The following is a 21,657-nucleotide window of genomic DNA, read 5'->3' on the forward strand; positions in this document are numbered from 1 at the left end:
CTCCTGCAGGTCATTATCAACACTTGGGCCTCTTAGTGGCTTGGCTGATGCGGCCACGCTGATCATGCCCTGGAGACAGCACCCATGAGTGAGATTGCTCTATCTCGGGCACCTCTACAGCCAGGTACTGTTGTGCTTTAAATCATATATAAGACTATGCTCTAATCAGTTGTACGGACTCTCTGTGTTTTCAGCTATCAGTTATTTTCATATCATAATCTAATGTAGGTCAAAAGTATTTGTGAAACATAAAGTTGATTACATACAATAAAATTAACAAAGAAAAAAAGAAGATTAAAAACTTCAAAGAGCTCAACTTCGTTACATTTTTGAGTTGTCTTCCTCTACTCCGAAGCATTTTCTGTCAAGGATGAGTTTACTTTAGGGGGCTTGTTATAGGTTCTACCTGAATATACAAATGTTCTCTTTGAATTTACCTCTAATTTTACAGAGAAGTTCTATGGTGTCTTGAAGCAGCTATCTCTTCTCAGAAGCCATTACTCCCATATTTACCTTATTTCCCTCTAGGCCGGACCTTTCTTTGTCAATTAAATCTGCCATTTTGGCCTTTCTCTGAGTGTTCTCTTTCAGCATTGAAGAGAAAAATGTTCCGTCTTGCAAACTTCCTTTATCAAGGATCCCAGTTTTTCCTCTCTTGAGATAGATGGGATAGGAAGCATCTTGCCTCCTTGATAATAGGATGATACAGTAATTGCACTTTATTGCACACAGAAGACAATCAGCTTTTCTTTGAGAAACCAGGTCAAAGGTTTCTTTCATGGGGGATGTTATAAATAGACTCGCCTTCCTAAAGGAAATTTGGATGGGTTTCCATGATACCAATTCATTACTACTTAATTCTTCATTTTTTTAATTGAATCATTCCAAAGATATTTAATGAACATCTATTACACATCAGGCTTTAAATTAAGGTTTCACCTCACCATCCCAACTCACAAACTCAGCCCTTCTGAGAAAGGCTGAACTCTGCTCTGAAAGAGCTTGCAGCCCTAAGGACTGGTTGGGTTTTGCTGAAAAGACAAGGTGGGGTTTTACCTTTTTTAGGGTCTATAATCTAACTCTTACCCTTGGTCTACTTCAATTTTATTTCCTACTTGGTCACTGTGATGGCCAATCATTGGCTCCCTTCCACAATGGACCAGGTGAAACTAATAACTAACTAATAATTAGTTAATTAATAACTAAGATACTTATGGCCCATGGTGAGTGCCATGAAGGAAATAAAGCAAACAGGATGATGAGATCAGGAGAAGCAGATATAGGGAACCTTTAGACAGCTGTGGTCAGAGAAGTTTCTCTGTGGAAGAAGTGCCCCGGGAAGCAAAGTCTTCGAGGAGCAGAAAGGAGGCCAGCATGGCTGAAGGACACGAAGTAAGTGAAGGGGAGTTCAGGAGGTACAAGACAAATCATGTGTGTATATGGTCCCATGGCCAGGGAAGGGATTTGGATATCCCTTAGAGCAAGTTCTCGATTTGGTTATTGGTTGCTTTATGAAATAACATGCAAGTGTCTGTATTCTTCCTATATGCTTGGTCCAGTTTGGACTGTGCACCAAAGTAATAGGGTCTTTTCCCTCATATAGGTCTAAGTGACTGGCCATTGTGGACTTCCATGAGACTTCAAAGGTTTCCCTCTTCCCCGGTCCTATGAGAAGAAATTCAGTTGCAGGGTTCTCTGAATTTCTCATTTTTCTCTTGAATTCACCTTTTTGAGTCATTCCAAACCCTGATGGGCCTTCTATAAGACCATTCCAAAAATTACCATTTTGAGGCCATTCTACAACAAAAGTGGAAAACAAGTTGGACACAAGAATCATGTTTTGAAATTTTCCAGCTCCACTACTGTAACCTATTATTTGCCGTCCTTCCAAGCATGATACGAACAAACCACAACAAAAGCTTTTGTTAGGAGCCAACTTAATAGCTGAAAGGTTGATCTTTAAAAAGAAAGGGAAAGCTTCAAAGAACTTATGTATTGCAACTGGCATAGGAATCACAGTGAGCTGTGAATTTGGGGAGAGTAACATCAGACACATCGATAGAGAGTAATATGTTTACCGGAGAAAAATGAGTCACAGAGCAGGCAGAAGGGACTATGGCCCCATTTTACATGGAAATCCAGTAACCATTTGGAAAACCTATGTATGTATATACATCGTTCTCAACTAAGTTTGTGGTGTGGTTTGGAAATGAGAATTTTTAAAAATAAAATTCTTGAAAAGATTTTTTTAACCACACTATTCAAAGCTTCAATGAATATTTGACTCAGGCCCCAAACACTGCATGTTGCCAGTTTTTCTCAGCTTAAATTCTAGTATGTCCCTGTGCCAAGCTGATTTTAACAACCTCTACCTTTCTAAGCCGCCCTTTCATGTAGATTTACTTGAAAATGGCATCTCAGGCTCTTGTCACCTCATGTTCTCTTCCAGACCATTCACTCAGGTCAGTTTCCTGGCAGGTCCTCAACAAGCAGTTGGGGGTTCTTCTAGACTGAGCTTGGAGTAATTATGCTCTGTAATTGTGGAGTCAGGGCCTGTCTCCCAGTCAAGATTAGAAATGCCAAGTCATTTCCTGTTTTCAAACCCAAAGGAAAGATACTGACGTCTGATACTGGTTTCCCTACTTTCAATTATTGTGGGGCACCCTGCAGCTGCCTTTGAAAGATTCTCTTTACAGTACCTGGGTCCTCAATATATGCTCAACCCTGGACCAACACTGGGGTGGAGAGAAAATGATTCCAGCTAAGGCATTTGATAACTCTTCAGGTTATTTTGCCTGAATGGTGGCAACCTGGCTCCTACGGTATGGAGAATCTCATCTGGGGATGGACTTATTATTGGGTGCTTTGTAGAAACAGGAGAGCCTCTGCAGAAAAGGGAGGTGGGAGGCATTTGGCACATGTTAAAGGGTAAAGCACCTTCTTCTTAATTGTACAGATCCTTGTATTTTACAGCACATTAAACTTTAAAAGGAAAGGTAGCAAAATTCAGCATCTGTTTTTTTCTCATATAAATTCAACTCCTAATAAATACTAAGCAGAGTTTCCTCAGACCCGGCTGTGGGCAGATAAGCAGTTCCATACACACAGAACTAATTGCAGTGCTCTCTAAACCTCACTCGACTGTCTTTTTTATTTCTCTGCCAGTGAAACCAGCTTTTAGCAATTGGGTTTTGGGAAAGATGACATCCCCCAAAAAGAATCAGAGCCAAAATAAACAGGGCTAAGATGGAGAATAATACTAAAAATTATTCCTATTTATTCCATACTACAGTGCCCTCCATTGTAAAGTGCATTCTGCACCTAAATTAGTCACAGGAATACAATTTGCATGCTGGAAATGAACCTGTGCATGTCCCCCAATTTCCTGACTTTGGAAGAGTAAAGTATGTGTTGCTGGTTATCAGATTTTAAAATGCATTTCCCTTTCACATCCACTTATTTTTCTTGAAAGTGACACAAAATCTCTAACACGGTAGATAAGGTTACAACCTGCGTGTTACATTTTATAGCAACAGCTGTATAACTTTTAAAAACTAAAATATAGAGGTGGCTCTTCATGTCAACTTCCTATAAAAATATATGATTTTCCTTAAAGAAAAAGATAAGACAGATTGTGGGGGTTGACACCCAGGCCCTAACAACAGAACGGAGCCTGTGAAACTGGGCAATTTCTATTCCCCAAAGAGGTATCTTGTGCCATCCAAAGGGTAACTGTTGAGAAAGATGTCGAGAGTCATTTGGTCCTTTGTTCTGAGGACCTCTTTTGGTTGGGAAAAATCAACATTTTAGATTCCATCAAGATTCTTCAGTATCTTTAAGTTTAGCAAATTGAATTAAACTATCAATTTAGTCAATTATGTCATCAAGGAAGTGACTGGAAGAGAAAGAAGGAAGAGTAGAGATAGGGATATAAAAGCAATTTAGGAGAGAAAAAGAGAAAAGGGAAAAAAAGGAAAAGAAATAAACCGCAAACATGAAAAAGTTAAGAAAGGAAATAAGGGAAAACTAGGTACTGTAGATTCTGGGTTGGTCTAAAAATATTCTAAGATCCATATTAAAAAACCCTTTAATTATTTGCAAACCTAACTTGATCTGTTTGGGTGCAAATCATTTATTTGCCATTGTGTGAGTAAGTTAAAACAGTAGCCCAGCTTCCACTTCTTTTTTTGTCATTGGTTCCTATTCCTGGCTGTATTTCACATTTCAACCTGCTCACCATATGTGTACATACTTATGCTTTCTTTGCCACTAATTGCTTCTTTTTTGACAATACCATCTATATGTGCATAGTATATGGCTGTTTTTATCACTCTAAGCCTATTAATGCCCAGACTTATGGTTCCCAGAGGAATTAAAATTAACCAGCTCTCTAAATATTGTTCATGAGTTGGAAAACTCCTGTATTTCAGAATCTCGCTTCAGTTGTTTTTAATTGGTTTGCAATATTTCACCCTTCGGGGCTTGCCCTTAACTTTTCAAAGTATGTATTAAAAAAAATTTATGAGAGTGATATGAAAGGCAAAACTTAGGAAAAATAAACACTGCTTTTGGACAATGATAGTACTTATGCTATGATTTAAAGCCTGATCTTATGGTTTGGTAGAGACTAAAGTCTCACTCACTCTCCACTGACTTTTACTATCATCGGGGAGACTCCACCTGGAAATAAGGTAGCAACCTAATGTGCTCTGTCAGCAGAACACGCAGGCCTCTACATAAAGCAAATTCTCTCGGAAAATTTCATTTTTACAGCTAAGAATCCCTAACATATTCGTTCATTTTTTTTGAGTTTGTCGTAAATTGTTGCTGTTTATAGAATATGAAAAGAGGCTTCCCTTAAATACTTAGCTTTTGAAGAATGGTCACTTTGTATGACCCATAAAACAAATCACTGACAAACTGGCCCTAAACCCAAAAGAACCATGTATTGTCAATGACAAATTCTCACACACATACATACACACCTCCCAAGTATATTAATGGTGTTTACTAGTCCTCAAAAATAAAGTGATAGGTACTGTGGGTAAATTACAACACATTAGAACTGTAAATTAGAACTACAGACTGCCATGTTTCCATTAGCAGGGCAGAGGAAAACACTAATTTTTCTGTACAGAAAGAATGAATGAATGAAGATAATAGTAATAGTATATGTCATAGTCATATAAAAGGGAGATCATTTCTATCTTCATTCTTAGTTCATCCAAATGCAAAAATTTCCTCTCTCTCACTTACAAGTCCTAGTATCAAACCATTTTTATTAAAAAAAAAGAGGACTATCAAGAAATTTTATAGAAGTAAATAAACCTTGACAATGCTGGCCCAGCCATGCTACTTCAATAGAAACTTTATCTCACAGGTTATCTTTCTCTTAGAGTGTTGCAATATAACTAACCAAGGATGACTTGGCTTTCACTTAATATTTGTTGAATAAATGAGTGACTGGAGAAATAAATAAATAAGTGGAGGAATAAAACTCCATGGGAGTATCAATCTGAAATTGATTAAAAAAAAAAAGTAATCCATTCTTAGACTGATTTTAAGTAAGCTTTTTCACATCTACAGTGTTCCATGTCTATATTTCCTGCACGTGACAAAAAAACAACTATTCAGAATTTCCCAAATTTGGATGTTCTATATGTGTCTTGAAGAGCTATCACAGGAAAAGGATAACTCTGACTGATGATAATCAATGAATGAAAAAACATTTTACTTTATTTACATGGTGCTTTTCTCTATAAATTAATAGCATCTACTTGTATAACAACAAGTGGCACGTGATTATTAATTGTGAATTCCAAGGTTAAGAACCTTTGACTCTGTATGCAAGAATATTGAGACACTTCACCATTCTCAGACTTTCAACAAACAGACCACTTGCTTTCATCTACACTGAGTCTGTCACTTGACTTTTGACCTTTCATTTGGCACTGTCCTGTCATTTCTTTGGTTTTGCAAATTTTAGCTTCTCACTTGACCTCTCAACTGTGACCTTTCTCTTGACCTGTGATCTCATAAATTCTGAAATCTCATACATGTAATTGGGGAACAAATAAACAAAACATCCGGATGAAGCTCCTCCTGAATTAAATCCGAGGAGATGAAACATAGAACCAAATGCTTCAAGACTTCAGTGAGCAACGTAATCTTCACGAGGGTGATTTGTAAACAGTGCAAAGTAACTTTTTAAAAAATGACTAGGAAATATCAAATTGTTATAAAACATTTCATAACAGTAAAACTACAAGCAAAAGGCTCAGAATTAATTTCTATGAGACTATTTCTCTGATCTAATCACATTTTAGATAAAAACTAAATCACTCCAGTTAAAAATGAAACATCTGAAATGTAAGTAATGTTGAATTTCATCATCTTATTATTCAAACATAAGAGTCAGAGCTATTGCCTAAGTAAGTACCAAAAGATTTTACCCAGATAAAGAATGTATAACTCATTATAATACACAATGTAAAATTGAGTACATTTTAAGTGCTCTCTGGTCATCCTTTACTCCTCACTCTGCATAACACTTTTATTATCTTTGTAGCACTAATCGCCATCCAAAGTAATCTTCACTGATGTGCTATCTGTCTCTACTCACTAGAATATAAGCTTTATGAGGACAAGAAATTTGCCTGCTAAGGCATTGAGTCCCCATTAGCAAAAAGAACACCTGGAACTTTCTGGGTGATAAATATTTGTTGAATGAACAAAAGACTATCAATCAAAAAAGCAAGTACTTTCTTCAAACATCACTTCACATAATTACACATCAGATCAAAAGCCTAAAATAAGTCTTACTAGCTAATTTTAAAGTTATATAGTTCACCCATTTTTTCAAAGTCCAATAGCCTTCAAAATTTATTCTGGGCTTTTCAATACTGGCATCTTATTTTACTTGTATTACTTTCTACTATTAAGATGTTTTTCTTCTACAGAAACAAAACTGCTTCAAAAATCTCTCAAATTAATAAATGTTGATAATTATCCTCAGCTGCCTGCTTTAGTATGAATTTAAGATTTATCATACATCTGCTAATTAGGACATGGCCATATCCTATTCGTTCATTAGATGTCTAGGCTCATACACAGTATTAAGAAACTAGATTTAGATTCACAGTAATCCGAAGGAGTTATAAAACATTAGAGAACATCAATTTTAATGTTTTGCTCCCTGAAGTGACCACAAAAGTTTTACACTTAGACATATTCCAGCTAAAACTTATGATGCACCTCAGATTACTGTAAGGAAAACCCAAACAGAAACCTCAAAACAAACAAACAAGCAAAAGAAAAAACAGTCAAAAGATACCAGTGAACAAAATAATTCCTAAATAAAACAATTTGGAGGCAATCTCTTCCAAAGGTTTAGCTAGAATATCCCCTGGACTTTGTTACAAAAATTTGCTTAAGACCTAAAGCTGACCCAATAAAACAAATCTCATTAGAAAGTCAACTTTGCCTTAAATAAGATCTTCTGCAGAATCCAATTAAGGAAACTTCAGTTTGAATACTAAGAAAGAAAAAAGTGAGTTTTCGGCTTCAAAACAGTGGTAGAACAACATCGATGACTAGTTACGCCCATGACTTAGCCCTTTAACAAAAGACTGCAAACGGATGTGTGCTGAGGTGCAACGTGATTGATCCTGTAAAATTTCACACCGAACACATGCCAAGAATTTTTATACTTATTTAAATTGTATTTGAATGTGTCTTTACAATAACAGATATGTAATAAGAATCTATAATAATAGATTAATAATAATTTTTTTAGAATGTAGAATAATTTTCACCTTTTATGGGTCCCAAAATACTGAAAGAAATGTTAAGAAATGTGAATTGCTGTGAAAGTGAAATTTACACTAATCACAAAACCAGAATTTTTTAACTTCCTCAAACTAAGTTGGGTAAATGGTTCAAAGTTTGGCTAAAGTTTGAGGTTCTTTCTTGTTTAATCCAAAGCAGTTCATTTTTCCTTAAAGGTAATCAAAATAGTCAGACATGGTACAAATCATTTTGTTGGAGAAGAATTATGTCTGTGGTTTATTTAAATAATGTAATACCAATAAGGGAAACTTTAAAGAATATAGAGTATTCAAATATATAGAGAAATAAAAATGGCAAAACAAAAATATAAAAGAAAATTAAGTACAGGGATTATTTTGTAGACACCACTGATATATTGGTTATAACTAACAATATAATATATAGAGAATAAAATCTAAGTAATAACTATCAAAAGGAATAGCTCCAAAAGTTCACCTTGAGGGAAAACTATTAACTATTTATGAATGTAACTAAAGTAAACTATAATCAATATTTTAATAAGAAATTCTAGAATTTCAGAGAAAAACTAAAATAGAGACTTAAGATTTCAAATTTTTATGTCCTAATAAATAAATTAGTAAAATTACTATTTCCAAGTCATATCCTACATTAATCTATTAATATAATGCAAGAAATGGTATTTTTCCAAAAAAATAAATAATAGAAACACCAGCTAAATTTTAAAAATTACCAGGAAATTAGTAACAGAAACAGTTGTGGACTCTGTAAAAAGCAACATGCAAATTTCGAGGAGAAAAAGGACAGAGTATCTAAATCTATTGTGTTGATGTAACAAAGCCCTGACTTAAAAACAAAAGCAAGATTTGCTGGCTTTCCTTATGCTTTAGGTAGAAGCTTTTTACTACAAGCATTCAGCTGCTGAAGTTCATTTCCTGTCTTTAATTCTAAACGAGCAATTTGCTGATAATTTCCTGTCTACATTTTCATAAAGTAGAAAGAACATGACTGGTTAAACTTAATGTTTCAATAACCAAATAAACTTCTGCAAGCATGGTTTAGGAAATTAGACAACTATCTAGAAACTAGTTTTATGATTATAAAATGCCTGAAAACTGTTTATCTCCCCCAAATGTTTGAGACTATTCTGAAGGCCTGTGTGATTGCCTCTCTGACCCCAAGCAAAAATAGAGCACCACTGCTTTGCCTCAGTGGGCCCAGAGCAATTAGAGTCAAAAGGGTATGAATCCCCCTGAACTCTGAGCTGTTTCAGCATCGATGAGGAAGAGCTGATCTCTGGCTGGCGTTCAGCCTACAGACCCTCGCCACCGCCACCACCACCTCTTTATATCCAAAGCAGAAATGTGCTGCTTACCATGAACTTTTTCTAGACCATGGCTTTGGATTCATAATTATCAGCCTTTTTTTTTGGCCAAAATTAAACTAGCACGTCACTAAAAGGGACCCATCTGAAATCTAAATTAAGTTGTCAATTAAAGATGAAGAATGACTTGTTATTATTGCCTTAAAATAAGGCGCCCTCTTTCTCCTGTTGAGATCCCCAACATCTTCCATGCGAAACCTATTACCGCATCTGCAGAAGTAGATCTTAGGAAGTGCAGACTATATTTCTAAGGCTCTGAAGAGGGCATAAGCCATAAAACCATGAGATGTGGAAACAACTGAAAAAAGCTTCAATAAATGCCAGTTTGTGCCACTACCCACCTCCAGGTGCCAGCCAGCGGTAGAAAAGGAGTCAAATACTAATTACGAAGGGAGATTTTATTAGACGGATTTAAGGGGAACAGATGAGCCCAAATCCCCCTTTGTATTCTCTACTGTACACTTACCTAACGCTTTCTCCTGTGAGAAAAGCTTGAACAGTAAGCACAAATAGCACAATGAAATTGTCATGCTCTCTCAGTGTGGACCTGGACAATTTCAGCCACCAGCAATGTGAGTAGCTGCAGGTGTTGCACTAAATAAAGTAATATAAAGTGTCTAAATTGTAACAGTGGAAGTACTGTTTCAAGACCCTTGTCTGCTTTTTATTAATAGTCAGATTCCTTCCTATCAGCAGCCACAACTACCTTTAGCCTATTATTCAGCAACAATATTTTGATAGGCAAAGATCTATTAAAAACCACTGTTGATATTTTGTGACCATAGTCATTTTGGAGTTGAATAAGCGTTCAATCTTCTCACAGAAGGAGAGAACGTAAACTTGTGATTCAGGAAAAGAGGAAACCAGAGGTTACAAAGGTGCAGAGGCCAAGTAGAATGAAACAGACCCCCTCCATCAAGTAAAAAACTTGGCAAGATAACTAGAAACAGACCAACCCTAAATCTTTGGGTTCATGAGCTCTTAGTAACATAATTAACTGAAATAAAACTAATATTCCAGTGTTAAATTTCACTTTAACATACATCAGCAGTTATAAGCAATAACACCAGGTATAAAGAATTATAATCAGAAAGTATTCATTTTGTTTTGGGAATGTATTTTAGGTAAGGGGAAACATTCCTTAACACATGAGTATAATTTCTGAAAGGGGGAAAAATTATCTACACAAAGAGAACTGTCAAGTTTACCTCACTCTTTCTATCAAGAAGCATTATGTTGGGGAAAGGTGTGCTGATCAGTTATTAGAAGTTTCTTACAAAAATAGCCCCCGACTTCCAAGCATTTGTTCTTGAGAAAAGAACCATTAATACCTAAGGAAAAAAATGTTGCACAGGAAATGTTTGACCAATGTTGCATCACAAGATATCAAAAGAATTTCACTTTGGCTACTTCAGTGAATCAAGTCTGGACATTCTTGATTTTTCAATAGTCTCCGAGCTTCTAAAGCATAAGTTTAAAAAAAATTAATTTTTTTGTAAAAGTTTCTGATGAGTGAAATAAAGAACTTCTTCTAGAATGAAACGTAAAAAAGTATTAGTGCTGAGAGAATAGATAAACAACATTAGTGATCTGTGAATAGCATTCAGGAAATTCCATTTATCTGATGAGCTGTTGGCTAACTGAACAGTGTTTCATATGTCACCAGCTAACTAAAGCTCTCCGTTGCGCATACAGAGTTCTTTTAAAGACATTTTTAATGTCATTTTGCACATTAGGAGATAGTTTATTTAGAAGTAACCAGCAGACTCAAGGAAGGAATTGTTTTCCTTTTTTTTTTTTCTTTTTCTGTTTTAATTGATGTCCATTTGCACCTCTGCACAGTAACTCCCCAAATGCCTAACTCAGGATCCTTGTCATAGGACTGCCTGGGGCAATCAGCCACAGTTTCTTTTTGAACAAGCTTTCTTTTAACACTTAAAGCCAGGGATGATTTAACAGAAAGTGTCTCAAGTCAGTGAGCTACAGCCCCCTTAGACTCTACCCAAACAAAGCTACTAATGTGTGGTCAGTTTCTTGGCAACTCCACTCTCGGCTGATAACACTCCTGCCTGCTATTCTCCAAGGAGCCGGCTGCTGGAAGACTGCTCGGAACCTCATCCCCTTGCTGCTCCTGATGCGGGCGATCCTCCGACTGCTCGGCGCCAACCACAACATGCTACCCACCGTGAGAGAGCAGGACGCGGGCTGCTCTAGTCAGGACTTATCGTCTATCATACTGATTGACGAAACCAAGAGTGAGCAGAAAAAATAAACATGAACAGAGGCTGCAGTGTATGGGCCAGTCAGCTGGGAGTTCTAGTATTTGGCCTTGGTGATCCTACTCTCATGGTAGGTTATCTTTTCCTTGTGCTATCATTTATCATAACTTTGAGGGCCAGGGAGAGAAACAAACCTACAATTTTTCTATTGGTTACATTCATTAGACTGGTTTCTTTTCTTTTCTTTTTTTTTAGCACTCCTTCCTTTGCCCCCACCACATAATAATCCCATCCCCTAAAGAACGTGAAATTAAATCTAAGTACAGTTCTCCCCTTTTACTCCTATTCCAGCGTAGATCATTGCAAGTAGTTAACCTTTGTTATTCCATCAAATCCAGGATGCAAACCTACATGTTAACTTACTTAAGTCAGACCCCATAATAAATCAGCTTCTATAGCAGCTAAACTCAGTGAAGACTCTGGATGTTGTTCAGTTATTTGGATCACTAACATCTTCTTAAATAATGGCACTTGACTTTTTTAGGTGCAAACTGTGTTTTGCATTGGTCCTGATGGCCACTGCAAAGCGCTCCCCCAAGTGTCAGTAACAAAGATGATTTGTGTGTGGCTCGCAGTCCTCCAGTGTCTAATAGCTTTCTCATTCCAACCCAGAAACATGGAGCACAGGGCAGCTGGTTAAAGCTGATACAAGCATTTCTTCTCTCAGCAGGCTATTCTTGCATAACCATTTATTTTGCAGAGTTTTAAAGTGCCTGAAGGATTTAATTATGTACATAGACAACCCCTATAAACTCTATTCTAGGGTTTTTATTGACTTTTGTGCTGGGCAGCTCTTAGGCATTTCAATTAAGTGTTTTTATAAGAAAAACTACAATATTGTAAAAAAAATTCTTTATAGATACTTCTAAACAGTGTTCCCCCCTCTGATTGAATAAACTCTATTTAATTGACAAAAAAAAAAAAAAAAAAAACCTAGGTTAATTCAAGGTTTAGTTTTTCCACTTTGGAAAAATGGAAGGTTTGAGTCCCATACAGGTTTGTGCAAATGGACCTGCCAGCATCAGTGAAGGCACAAGGGAGAAGAAGGGGGACAAGATTACTTTGAAATATACTCTGAAAAGTCACGAGGCTACCTGTTACTTAGGAGTTTACTTAAACTCATAAGGGCAAAAACCTAAATGCAAAATTTTACATGTTCCACTTAACAAGTGCAGAATAATAAATTACCAAATTCATTTGGAGCACCCGCCTGACAGGTCTAACCCTCAAAAGTCTCCAGGAGACCCCAAAGCCGCCTTTGTCTGCCTTCTTCAATTGCAGGGCTCAAGTATTTACAAGGCTTCTGCAAACCTGCCTTCATTATGATGTGGGATATTTCAGTCCCAGCAGGTGGCCAACAGGAGACCAGACCTGCCCGTGAAATATGTAATACTTTTTCATATACTTTAACCAGAAATGTGCCCCTCCACAACTCTCCTAACTGTTCTAATTTCCCTTTCTCCTCTTAATCTCCTCAGCAAGCCATGAGCTTGCATTAAAATCTACCTAAAACATTTCACCCACAGGCAATGTAATTCTGAAACAAGCAACCAACATTTCACAGCTCTGGAGTAATAGATTAATTTGAACCTAATGTTGCCGTCGTTTACTGCTCCAAATGTTCTGGTGTAGACATAGCCCCAAGGCATGGTGCTGTGGCATGCACAACTTTGGGAGCCGGAGCTACAGTTGGCTTAACATCTGTGCATCACATTTGCCATGTGCCTCATTATCCTGCACCCCACTGTGCCTACCTGTCCCCCTCAGCTTCTCAGCCACAGGCGATCCAATTTTTTTCCCCTCCAACTAAGAATCTTTGTTCTCCTTCTCACTTACTAAATTTTTGCAAGACCTCTGCACCCAAGCCGTGGGGATTCTGTCCATGTGAACAGCCCAGGCCCCTCAGATTCTTAACTCTCCATTAGGAAGAGGAAAATCACAACATTAAGTCTCTGACATGCCACTGCATAAATTGTGCCCTGTGCAGAATCTACTGGAGTCTGTGGCCAAACACGAGAGCGTGTAATAAAGCATGGCATTGTTGGTTTTGATTTTAACAAGTGTGGTCAGTTTCAATTATCTGTAAGCAAAGAAAGAGGAACTTCCAATTCCAGATTGAAGAGGGACCAGAAAACTAGTCACAGAAACAAAAGATTGTCACCTCAAAAATTAAAACCGAGGGTCTCGAGCTATTTAAGGCGTTAGCATTTCAAAGCATCTTGCAACAAATAGTTGATACGTACACCCCTCCCCCCCAAAAAAAAACAAGGCTTTAAAAATATATGTAGTCACCAGGCCAAACAGCTGCTTAAATTTTAATCCTGCTTAAACACTAAAAGAATCGTATGACTCCTTTATTGGTTTTCCATTGGAAGTGTTTGGGGCACCCACTTAACAAGAGACAGAATAAAGATTTAGTCCTGGAAAATAATGTAAAATATGCAAAATAAAGTAAAAATATGCAACACTTAAATAATATCTGCTGTTATTATTATACAGTATTATATGGTATTATTAATAATAACATCAGTAATGAGATATGTAAAAAGCAGCAGAACAGCCACAGTAGGGTTTGAATATCAAAAAGCCACCATCCTTGCCACAAGACAGAAGAAAAACTTCAAACCAGAGGAGTTCACCAAAAAAGACCAAAGCTACAAATAAAGAAATGTTCAAACATTATCTACATATAACACTTGACAAGCTGGATTGAGGCAGTAGTGAACACAGAAGAAAGGTGGTTTAGTGATCTTCACCTGTTTTCTAGTATGGTAGGAAAATAATTTACCACAAGTGATAGGAAATTTAGTTTTAAATGGTCCTTTTCATAGAGCTGATAATTAAAAGATAAATCCGATTCAAACAATCCCAACAACCTATCACTCCACTTTTTAATCCCTAGAGGAGAACAAAATTGAGGTCTTGGAAGAGAATTTTTTTAATGGCTTCCCCCAGTGGAACTGTGCTGTGCTCTAGAAATTGTATTGGATTTCCACACTTCCCCACATAATCCTCAAAATCTACATACTACAGAGCACTGAGTCTTGCACATTTCATTATATGCTTGAATTAATTTATCCTATATGGAATTTGTTACCTTTACAATAAAAAGTCACCATTCATTTTTGAGAGTGGACAGATGGAACATGTTCAACTTAAGACATCAATAAGAAGAGAGGGAAAAACTTATAATCCACGTGGCCCAGCCTTCTCCATCTGGTCGTTCCCGGCTTGTCTGCCAAGACTTTTTTTTCCTCAAATAAAAGTGAACATTTCTCTTTGGAGTTAATGGAACATTCTTAGATATTGACCCTGAGCCTGATTTATAGATAATAAGCAACCATACAATTAAAATGTGATATTTTCCAAAGGTAATCTATGTCATAGGGGAAGGTTTTGAACTAACTGAAAAAAAAAAATAGAACTACTATTTATCTAAAAGCATTATTGGATAAACAAAATAGTTTTTGCTCTGATAAATCATGAAGGCTATTGAACAAGTTATTTCAACCTCTAGAAAAACATATTGTAAGCTACGTAAATACAGAATTAGGCAATCCAGAGGCTGGCGGTCTCAGGCAGGAAGACTGTCTGCACTTCCCAAGCCTTTGAGCTGACAGCTGGTGCCTGATGTGGGAGGGAAGAGGCTCGAATTGACAGGTACATCCCAAACCATAGCTGTTACACGGCCACTTTACTAAAATGTAGCACACACGCCTGTCATGCTTTGAAAGGTGTTACTGTATTTTACCATATATAATGTGCACTTTTTTGCCCAAATTTTTGAGGCATAAGGATGCGTATTACCCATGGGTATAATGACAACATACGGTGAGGTATAATAATCCCATGTATGATGCACACAAAATCATGGGTGCACATTATACATGGCAAAATATGGCAAATCCCATCATATCTCTATAAAACTTAAGTAAACAATCCCACCTATTAACTGAAACAGTACATCTACGCTTTCCATGCGTTTACCTCTCGTCCAATGCGCTTGCTTTTTTATTTCTGTTCTTTTTTTCATTAAGCTAAGTCGTGATATAAAGACATGGGTGGGTTCTTTGTTTATGAGCCCACTGGCTCCAGGCTCTGTGAATGAGATCAGAGCACACACACCCAGTTCTTAGCAGTGGCCTCCATTTTAAAAGATCCTTGTAGAGGAAAAAGAGCTAATTATTTAATTCTTGTATTCAGGGATTAACTAGGTACTTTAATGTAACAATGTAACATGTTTTAAATGTATTTCTTAGGACAATTTTGAAAAGTTACAGCAATTTCAATAATAAACATTTATTAAACAATATGTTCTTAGCCCACAGTCCCAAAAATGTTGACTAAACTGTGATGGATATTCTATAGTATACTTTTGACACTGAGAAAGTCTTCAAAAACTCAGACCTCACGGATATACAAGTATATTTAAACTGTACCTTTGGACACTAAGAATGTGACTATACAAAACAGACTTTTTTCCAAATTACTTTGTTAAAATGTGATGGAATTCAATGAAGCTGGAACTTGGGTCAATATGATACCAGCTAGGTAGGTAACTTCTGCCTACCTGCTCAATTTCCTCTTCTGTAACATAAGAATCACTATAATAATATGTATATCATATGACCATGAAGATTAAATGAAATAATAAATGTAAGCGGTTAACATAGTACCTGGCACAGCATAGAACAATATATTAGCAATTATTCTTTTTATTCTGTATGAATTCAGAATTTTTTTGTTGGTATGTCCCAGTAAAACTTTATTTCTAAAAAAAGGTGGTAGAGTAGATTTGATCTATGGACCATAAGTTGCTAAACTGGCATTCATAATTTTTAACAAATTTTAAAACATATAACATTGTTAGAATAGCATTAGAATTATCTACAAAGATTATCACAAAGCAATGACCGTGGTACCTCAGTCCCCGTCATTAATGTGTTCTGGAACTTGTGACGAGCGCTGAAACCGGGGAGTGGGGAGCAGGCCTCGAGCTATGAAGCGCTTTCTCTCGCTGGAAGCGCTGTGACTCACACAAGTTCTCGCAAGTGGGAGGAGTCCGGAACAAGCACAGGTGCCTAGTGCTGACACATTTCTCACCAAAATGCGACGAGTACAGGGTTTGATAAGGTCTGAAGCTGAGGAGTACCGAGATATGACCGTAATCTGAATCTAACCTGAATCTACGGGGGTAATTATAAGGTGTAGCCAGAATTGAGAACCTCTAATGAAGATGTCAAAATTTAGCAAATTGGTGGTCTCCTAAATGCTTTGCTTTGTCTGCTTCATTGGTATCTTCCTGCAGCAAAGCCTAGCTCAGTGATTTGCATACAGTTGATGTGCAATTATCAAATAAACTAGCAAACTGCTAAATCTGTCTCAGTGTGGATTGCATAAATTCTTAGTGGAAGAATTAAGTTTTTATATACGGTAAAACATGTTCAAGGATGCATTTCTATGCATTGTTCTGGGAATATATTTCTGTTTCTTATTTATTTGACATCTCCCAATTCATCTCTTCTTTCAATACTATTATTAGCTGAACTGTGTCCTCCCAAAATTGATAGGTTGAAACCCTAACTGCCAGTCCCTCAAATGTGGCTGCATTTGGACAGAGGGTCTTCCAAAAAGATTATGCTAAAATGAGGCCCTTAGGGTGGGCCCCAATCCAGTGTGACTGGTGTCCCCCAAAGAAGAGGAAATTTGGACACACAGAGAAACCAAGGGTGCAGAGAGGAAAGGCCATGAGAGGACACAGGGAGAAGGTGGCCGTTGATGAGCTAAGGAGAGAGGCCTTGGATAAAACCAAACCTGCCAACACTTTGATCTTGAATTATGAGCCTTCAGAACTGTGAGAAGATACATTTTTGTTGTTTAATCTAAGCAGTCTGTGGTATTTTGTGATGGTAACCTTCACAAGTAAATTAATACAAGTACATTCATTTCTCTATTCAATGACCCATCCACAGGTAGGGGTCCAGGCTATCCTTCTCTCCTAAATGTCCTACCTCCCAACATAATCTACAATGCATCATATTTATTTATATGTCTGAAAGCCCATGAAACTGAGATGTCTTAGACTAGTAACATCCTTGTCTACCTAATACCTACCATGTACCTGGCACAATAGCTGAATGAATCGGTGAATGAAAAAGTGAATAAACACAAACACCTAAGTAGCTACCAAAGCAAGTGAACGAATAATCAGTACTTACAATAGAACAACTAGTGTTAGTGATGAGCAAAGCACACATAACTAAATATCTGAAGAAAAGGACAGAACGATATACAATTCTACAATCTCTGGACTACTACTGCGAACAATTTGATTAACAAAATCTACAAATATTCTTTGCTTAAGATCTGCAAATCTTCCCTGGCTCTCCGCCCGAGGCAGAGACGTGGAGACGTGCTCACGCTCAGTCAGGCCCATCTGTATCCTTGCCACTTTGAGGACTCTGAAAGTGCTGCTGAGATTTGAAAATCTGACCTGATTCGGCAACCAGCTTTTAAAAAACTCTGATCCTTAAAACTCTGGGCTTAAATAAAGTTACGTGCTAACAAAGTGTGAAAGAATCTGGCCTGCATTGATACGGAATTATGGAATTATTGATAAGCAATAGCATTTGGGCACAGTGACTTAGAACACACTTAAAGCCAAACACAGGCCTCGGAAGCCACCCCAGTCTTACCGGCATTTTATGTCACTCATTCATGGCATAAAAGCCAGAAGGTAGCCCTCAGAGATTATTGGTGATTAAACAATGGGAATTAAAGTGAACCAGCCAATTTAAGGTCCACTCTTTCCCTTTCTACAACTGAATGAAACCAAGGTTACAGAATCTGTTTCAGAATTTATTTTAAAAATACAATAAAATGCTGTGAGTAGACATCTTATTTTTATTGGTACTTACATTCTGCATATGATTAGGCACAAACTTGCAAGGAATTAACCACTTCACCAACCCAATGGATCTTGCAGGAGCCTGGAGTGTTTTGAAGGGAAATTGGGGTGGGGGAGTGACCTGAAGCCTACTCCCTTGGGTCAGTGCATGCTGGGAGGGGAAATGAGCTACAGAGCAGACAATTTTCAGCTTCAGTGGTTTTACTTTCTTTACCAGTTTTCTTTTACTCACGAAAACACACTGACAAAACAAAGGACACAGAATTAATGACCCATGCATTCTGTCAATTGACTCTTAGTAGCAGTGGCCAGTTCACCTTAATTTTTTTGTTCACATTGAACATGTAGCCCAAGGCATTGGTTAAGGTTCACTTAAGAATTCTTCAAAGGCATCACTTGGTTTTCATTAATTTGTTAACTGTAACTTCTCCTTTCTGCTGAAGAACCCACAAACCAAGTGAAGGCCTTTATGCAAAATAAAAGAGCAAAAGGCCAATGTTTTGACCAACCAGCTCTTCTTTTACCTTTAGGCCAATCATTTATCATTCATGAATATTAGAGTAAATTAAGCTATCAGATTTTTCTAGAACTTAAACTTTATTTAAACCTTCTTGATTTTCTCACAAACCCAAGTGTTGACTTTCTGCTATCTTAGAGGGGTAAATAACCCTGTGGCTTATTATTTCTGGGTAATTATATCTTAATTACTCCTGTAGTCCTTAAGAAATTAAGAAATAATTTTTTATGAAATATGGTCAACTAAATAAAATTTACAAACATAAAAGACAATAGGAATCCAAAAGTACAAGGTGGGGCAAAGTAGGTTTACAGTTGTGAGTGTGCAAAAACCAGTTTATTGTTTTATTATTATTATTTATTCATTATTGCATGATTTTCCATGTGAACAACTGTAAACGTACTTTTGCCCCACCCTGAATCTGTAAATGGAACTTAGAACTTACATACCTGTACACAGATTATACCACCTGTGGAGACCCTCTGCATGGCAGTTTTCTTCCATTTACTGGCCCACAATGGACACTTAGATATTAGGGTAAATTTTGCTATTTGCTCAAACGTTACAAAGAAGGTTCAGCTCTATGAATATCTTTTTTCATAAAACTGCAAGACGTTGAGCAGTTTTCCAATATGTCAGTCATGAATACTGAGGCACGAACAGTAGGATCTGAGCTTTCTGTCCCAAATCTGAAACCAGATTGCAGAATGAGGTGACAGCTGCTTTGAAGCCTTGGAAGAAGTTGGTAGTTTCAACATTCTCTTCATTTAAAAAAAACCCTGGTATCAAGACAGCTCTAAGTATAACGGAGTCTACCGTGAGGCCACTTGGTAGTTTTTAGCCAAGGAAATAGAGCCCATGAAGCAAATGTACCATTCCTCTCTCTAAGCCTCTCAGACAGTTATAAAATATGATAGCAATGCTTGGTTGGTACAACTTCATGTTAGTTGCATGTGTCAGCATTTCCATTACAAACCCTTGATTTCCAAGGTTTTATAATTCAGCCGTGGAAAGTTGCTTTAGAAAGAAAGTTGGCAGGGCAGTCTCAGCCAGGGAGTTTATCAAATTGAACAAATCTTTGTTTAGCTATCTCTCAGTTCTGTGAGCCAAGGTCTACTCCCAGTTAGACATGCCAAACTTACAGGGACTTCGATGCCAGAGAGAGGTTTTTTCTCTCCCCTTAAATTCACTCCACAAGAGCTTCTCTCATTCTTGTTTCAGAAGCCGCCAGGATCCAGCTCATATCCTGTGTAACCCAGTGGGAGAGGAGCCACATCATATGTAACCCTGTAGGACGTATGGATCGCGTCTTGGCCAAGTGTCTCCAGCATGAAATGCAGACAGCACTACAGAGAGACTTGGGACTTTTGAATATGTGTATAATTAAAATGGAGGCATATCATACTACTGCTTGCAGAGGGAAGTGGTGCGCATTTATTAACAGCCTCGTTGACTGTGGGAGCAAGTGTATGTTTCCGGGGAGTTCTACGAACTTACTCCACGTTATCTTTGAAGAAACAGAGATGGGGAAAGTCAGTCCAAACTGCGTACATCGTTTATTAGATATCTGTTGTCTTACCTTCGACATGCATTTACTTTATTGACATTGTGAAGCTGGAAATTTATACAAAAGTGTTCTTGATCAGAAGTAGGTATAAGGCAGTTTTAATCAACTATAAAATTATACCACTTATACATATATAAGGAATTTAGAAGAGAGGGCTCTGGACAAGGTGGTATCCTAATTCATTTTTAAATCTTGTCTGTTAAAATACTTTGTAAACATATTTATCTCTACACGCAACAGATTTTATCTAATGCTATTATGTAGATGTACTAGCCTGGACAACTCTGACACGTAAGAATACAGATTGGACAAAACTTCTTCACTAAATGAATTTAGGTTTGAGAAGGGAGAGAAGACATACATAGAGATAACTATCATAAATCATCTAAACGCTGGGCATCAGAAGAGAAACACAGAAAGGGTATTTTGGTAGATCAGAAAGTAGAGATTTATAGGATAAGTTTAAGTGTACATTAACATTAGTAAATCTGCACTATATAGTAACATCTAAATATTTAAATTTTGTATAAAACAAGTACATTTATAACTATGATTTATACTTTTATAAATACTTAATTTGTATTTTTAAATATAACATCCATTGAATTAAGAACACAGTCCTGTCTCAGAGACCAGTTCCATCTTTCTTAAAAGCCTACACTTAGAAGATGTGTCGACAAGCCTGTTATCAAAGTTTAGGACTACGAATTTACAGAGTCAAGGCAGCTGCCCATAGAGGCCCTGGAAGGCAGCACATGGCAAATTTCGGTGTCATCAGCAGTTTTAGAAAGGCCAGGCCTCATCAAAAGGCTTTCATTGACGGCAGACTAGCAGATGGCTACAGCCAGGTATGGTTCGGGTTTGTTCAATGGCTTAATCTATTCTCAAGCTTTGCACTCAGCAAAACCAAGCAACACTGTGCCACCACGTACTCTCTCCCTTAACGTTTAAGCTCATGTGCATTTTCAGTGAAATTTGATCCATATGTTTTGCACTATCTTTTACACTTAACTCATCAAATATTTTTCTCTAAGAGCCATTTGACGTTCAAAGCTTGCCTTCTTAAAAGTAGAGGGTTTTTTAGCTTTTTAATTTTTTTACTAGATGTTTTTAACATTTTCTGCCCTCAAAACAGGAAGTTGTATTCTGCCAAGCATAAATGAACATGAACATGAACACAATGTGTTTATCCATCGC

The 21,657-nt window shown here is 37.1% G+C and overlaps 1 protein-coding gene and 1 long non-coding RNA gene across 10 annotated transcripts in view; one reads left to right on the top strand and one right to left on the bottom strand.

The window, feature by feature from the left end:
- Window positions 1-21,657, bottom strand: part of MECOM (MDS1 and EVI1 complex locus) — a 550,490-nt gene that overhangs the window by 134,947 nt on the left and 393,886 nt on the right. The window lies entirely within an intron of this gene.
- On the top strand, window positions 1,268-21,236 carry LOC123480071 (uncharacterized). Its single transcript, XR_006655932.2, has 3 exons — window positions 1,268-1,392; window positions 11,275-11,539; window positions 20,115-21,236. It is a non-coding gene; the product is annotated as an uncharacterized lncRNA (long non-coding RNA).

This window comes from Desmodus rotundus, chromosome 2 (genome assembly GCF_022682495.2).
Source record: "Desmodus rotundus isolate HL8 chromosome 2, HLdesRot8A.1, whole genome shotgun sequence".
Taxonomy (NCBI): Eukaryota; Metazoa; Chordata; class Mammalia; order Chiroptera; family Phyllostomidae; genus Desmodus; species Desmodus rotundus.